Genomic DNA, 5,448 nt, shown 5'->3' with positions numbered 1-5,448 from the left:
CTACCATTTATGGGCTCATTTTATTAATTTTATTCATAATATTGATATTTGTAATTACTCACAAAATAAAAATACACATTGTGGCTTAATATCTACAACCTAGAATTAGCAACTTAAATATCTTCATGTTTTCTTCAAATTGCTTTTTTAATTTTTTTCTTGTGGTGCTAGGGATGGAACCCAGGCCTTCATGAATACTAGGTAAGCACTCTACCACTGAGCCACACCCCAGCTCTCAAACTGCTTTCTTAAAAAAATAAAACATACGGATTTAACCAAAGGCCTATTTGTACCTCTTTTCTCTATTTTCTCTTAATTTGATGTATAGTCTTCTCATTCATATTCCACCCCTTTACAAAATATCCTTACATATATGCATATAAAGTTGTTTTAAGTGGCCTTTATATTTATATAAGTAGCAGTATATTTTTCACATGTAATATTCTAACTTGTTTATTTCAGCATTGTATTTATAGTCTAAGAAGTATTTATTTCATTTAAAGAAATAGGAGGGGCTGGGGTTGTGGCTCAGCAGTAGAGTGTGCACCTCTAGCACGTGCTAGGCCCTGGGTTCGATCCTCAACACCACATAAAAATAAATAAAATAAAAGTGTTTGTCCAACTACAACTAAAAAAAATAAATATTAAAAAAGAAAGAAATAATAGGAGAGAAACTATTATAATGGTTTTCTCCTATATGTAAATATTTTGTTTATGTAAAGCACATTGTAGAAGCCCCCTATAATTGGTTTGGTGATGTTTTTTGATACTAGGGTTTGAACCCAGGGCACTTAACCACTGACCCATATCCCCAGTACTTTTCGTTTTTTTATTTTCAGACAGGGTCTTTCTGAGTTGCTTAGGACATTGCTAAGTTGCTGAGGCTGGCTTTGAACTTGCAATTCTGTAGCCTCTGCCTGGAATTACAGGCATGTGCCAAGGTGCCCAGCTCTATAACTGGTTTTAAATCACCTTCACTATTTTCTCATTGTCTTTCTTTCTTTCTTATTTTACTTTTTTAGTTGTACAGGGACACAACATTTATTTATTTTTTTTTATGTGGTGCTGAGCATTAAACCCAGTGCCTCACATGTGCGAGGCAAGGGTTTTACCACTGACCTGCAGCCCCAGCCCCTATTTTCTTTTTTTTTTTAAGAGAGAGAGAGAGAGAGAATTTTAATATTTATTTTTTTTTTAGTTTTAGTCGGACACAACATCTTTGTTTGTTTGTGGTGCTAAGGATCGAACCCCGTCCGCACGCATGCCAGGCGAGCGCGCTACGGCTTGAGCCACATCCCCAGCCCTATTTTCTTATTTTCTAAACAGACTGTATTACATTTAAAAAAAAATTGTCAAACTTTAGGTTAGTGTCTTTTATATCTTTGTGGTATATTTATAACAACCAGGCTTTCAAGAAAATGTATTTGCAAATGAAATTGAAAATCAGATATAGGAGGCTTACAGGACTTCAAATATACAAAATTACAACAGACCCACTCCAAGGCACATCATTATGAAAATACTTAACATACAGAATAAGAATAGAATTGTAAAGTCTGCCTGAGAAATATGATAGATAGCTCACATTTAGAGGAAACCGATCCAAGTCTCCCCCCAGACCCTTAAAGCTAAGAGATCTTGGGATAATATATACCACGCTCTGAAAGAAAGTGGATGCCAGGCAAGAATACTATACTCAGCAAAATTAAGCTTCAGAATTGATGATGAAATAAAAACCTTCCATAATAGGGCTGGGGTTCTAGCTCAGTGGTAGAGCACTTGCCTAGCATGTGTGAGGCACTGGGTTTGCTTCTCAGCACCACATAAAAATAAGTAAATAAAATAAAAGTCCATCAACAACTAATAAAAATATTTTTAAAAATCTTCCACAATAAACAAAAGATTCACATCTAGAAAGCACGCACTACAAAACACTGAGTATTTCATGAAGAAGAAATGAAAAATAAAAAGTGAAAACCAGCAAAGGAACTACATTAGAAGAATAGTCAATCAAAGGAGAAACTAATTCAAATTAAAAACCAGAAGTAAATCAAAATGATGAAATAAAAATCATTTCTCAATAATAACATTGAATGTAAATGGCCTAAACTCATCAAACGAAAGGTATAGACTGGCAGACTGGATTAAAAAATAACAGTCAACAATATGCTGTCTCCCAGAGACTCACCTTATAGGCAAAGGTATTCAAAGACTGAAGGTAAAATGATGGGAAAAAACATCATTTACATGGATCTTATAAATTAGCAGAGTGTTTTAGTCAGCTTTTTCGCTGCTGTACTAAAGGTTCCAACCAGAACAATTGTAGAGGAAGAAAGGTTTATTTAGGGGCTCACAGTTTCAGAGGTCTCAATACATAGACAGTGGGCTCCATTCCTCGGGGCTCAAGGTGATGCAGGACATTATGGCAGAAGAGTGTGGCAGAGGGAAGCAGCTCACATGATGATCAGGAAGCAGAGAGAAAGAGATCTCCATTTGCCAGATACAAGTACACTCCCCAAAGCCATGTCCCTCATGCCCCACCTCCTCCAGCAACACCCCACCTGTCTTCAGTTACCACTCAATCCCATCAGATGATTAATTCTCTGATTGGGTTAAGGCCTTTATAACCCAATCATTTCTCCTCCAAGCCTTTTTGCATTGTCTCACGTGAGTTTTTGGGGAACACCTCATATACAAACCATAACAAAGGAGTTTCTATCCTCATATCAGATAAAGTGGACTTCAAGCCAAAGTTAATTGGAAGGGACAAAGAAGGACATTTCATACTGCCTAAGGGAATCATACATCAAAAAGACATAACTGTAAATATTTATGCCCCAAACAATGGAGCATTTCTGTACATCAAATAAACCCTTTTCAATTTCAAGAATTAAATAGACCATAATACTGGGTGACTTTAATACAAAACTCTCACCACTGGATAGATACTCCAAACAAAAACTAAATAAAGAAGCTATAGAACTAAAAAGTACAAATAATAATTTATACTTAACAGACATATATAGAATATTTCATCCATCAAAGACTGAATACACTTTCTTCTCAGCAACACATGGAACCTTCTCTAAAACAGACCATATCTTAGGTCACAAAACAACTCTCGGCAAATACAAAAAAGTAGAGATAATACTTTATATTCTATCAGATCATAATGGAATGAAAATAGAAATTAACAATAAAATAAAAAAATAGAGGTACCTGGAGACCAAATAGTACACTATTTAACGACCAATTGAAAGCAGAAAAAATCAGGGATGAAATAAAAAAATACTTAGAGGTAAATAAGAAAAGAGATAGATCATACTAAAATCTCTGGGACGCTATAAAGGCATTTCTAAGAGAAAAGTTCATTGCTTTGAGTTCATTTATTATAAAGATAGAAAGTCACCATATAAATAACTTAACATTACATCTCAAAGTCCTAAAAAGAAGAACAAACCAACACCAAAAGCAGTAGATCCCAGTGGTAGAGCATTTGTCTACCATGTGCTAACCCCTTTAGACAAATTATGGAAACTACAAACTACAAACTAAAATACCAAATTATGGAAACTACAAACTAAAATACCAATATGTCATTTTTCACTCACTAAACTTATGAGGTTTCTTTCTTTTTCTTTTCTTTTTTTTTTGTGTGTGTGTGTTACAATATTCAGCATTTTCAAGCATTGTTTTAAAAAATGGCAATTTATTATTGGGGAAGTTAATTTTGGCAGTATTTATGTGCCTTTGATATGAAATTTCACTGCTATGATTGATCCCATGGAAATGTTCCCACCAAGAAATACACTGATCCCTCAGTATTCACAGGGGATTGGTTCTAGGACCTCCTACCCTCTTGGATACCAAAATCTACAGATGCTCAAAAATATGAGCAAATACCATTCCATGTCAGAAGAGATTAAATGTGATCATCTGTAGTATTTAGTGACCAATTAATAGTGTTTTGAAAACTTTCAACTCATTTAAAAAATAATCAAGGTTTACTTAAATAATAATTAAGTTTAGTTTTATAACTGTGTAATTAAACTTTTGTTTGGCTTATACAATTCTATTTTCTCCAACTGGGAGCTGCATAGGATCAAGTCCTACCTTCATCATTATTACAGCAATATCAATAAAATAGTCATAACATTCACGCATGATTTTAGCCTTCTCCCACGTATTTCCCCCGGCATACACTCCATGACACCTGACCAGTACTGCACAGGAGTCGGGATATTTATTCATTGACGGGCCTTTAGTTCTTTGGGGTCTTGTTCTTCAGTTGTGCTCTCAATAATAGGTGCCACTAACATATCATCATATCTAAAATACCCTCCTGAGGTACATTGCCTTATTCCTTTGATCATCTCTGGATGTGTAATTTTAAACTCTCATCCTGGAAAGAGGAGGGTGGCCATCACAGCAGCTTTAGAGTGGATTCGAATCACTGCACCTGCTCCTCTAATTGTGTAAGAATTCATGAAAAGAGGATTGCACTGGCTATTTTTTTTTTTTAGTTTCTTATATCCTGCTCATTTACATCACAAACAAACATATCTTCCTGCTGAATTTGTTCCTTTTGCACTCCTGAAGGAGCAATGTAGATTTCATTGCCATACTCCAAGCTAATTCCTCCTCCAGTCCCAGTGACCCAACTCAAGTGGTAAAACTGTTTGCAAACTACTGGGATCAGGTGTCTTGAATGTTCATTGTCCTGCACACTGCAACACTATGAGCAGCTGTCTCCCCAGAGCATGGCAGCCAGACATGGTCCAGAGGAGGGGCACCCATGGTTTCCAGCCATCTTAAGGCTCTGCACTCAGCATTCCACCTATCTACCATGACCAGGCCACAGTCGAGGCTGTCTTTGATCTTGAGATCCTCCTGCCTCAGCCTACCTCAGCTGTAATCCCTCAGCTGCTGGAATGACAGGTGTGCACCACAGTGCCGGCCCCCCTTTTATATTTGAGACAGGATCTCACTAATTTGCTCAGAGCCTCACTTAGTTGCCAGCTAGCCTTAACCTTGCAATCCTCTTGCCTTGGTCTCCCAAAGTCACTAAAGTTACAGGTGTGCGCCACCATATCTGACTTCCATTATGTTTTCAAGTCACTTTTTCTTTCAAGCTCTCTTAGAGTCATTTTTTTTTCCAGGATAGTGTAGTTCCTACTTCAGAACATGGCAGGTAAAATTGCCTACAATCAGAAACTCATCGTTTATAAAGTCCCTTGAAATAGTAATCTCGATTTTTATATTTACTAAGTGTTCTTTTAGAGTCTAAAAGGCCTTAGATTACCAACACAATTTATTAAAAGTGCTTCAAGTGCCACCCTACTGCTTAGAGAACATTTTTAACCTCCTTTCTAATTTCTGATGGGATTCATATAACAATTTTTAAATATTTTTAGTTGTAGATGGACACAGTGCCTTTATTTTATTTAT

At 36.2% G+C, this 5,448-nt stretch overlaps 1 pseudogene; it reads right to left on the bottom strand.

The window, feature by feature from the left end:
* Window positions 1–4,062: 4,062 nt before the first annotated feature.
* LOC124088757 (methylthioribulose-1-phosphate dehydratase-like) lies at window positions 4,063–4,775 on the bottom strand (annotated as a pseudogene).
* Window positions 4,776–5,448: the final 673 nt, after the last annotated feature.

The sequence above is a fragment of the Marmota monax genome, unplaced genomic scaffold (genome assembly GCF_021218885.2).
Source record: "Marmota monax isolate L192 unplaced genomic scaffold, Marmota_monax_Labrador192_F-V1.1 WCK01_AAM20220418_F8-fsc00232, whole genome shotgun sequence".
NCBI classification, from domain to species: domain Eukaryota; kingdom Metazoa; phylum Chordata; class Mammalia; order Rodentia; family Sciuridae; genus Marmota; species Marmota monax.
Note: the sequence above shows the minus strand (reverse complement) of the source record. Positions and strands in the feature narration are given on the sequence as shown.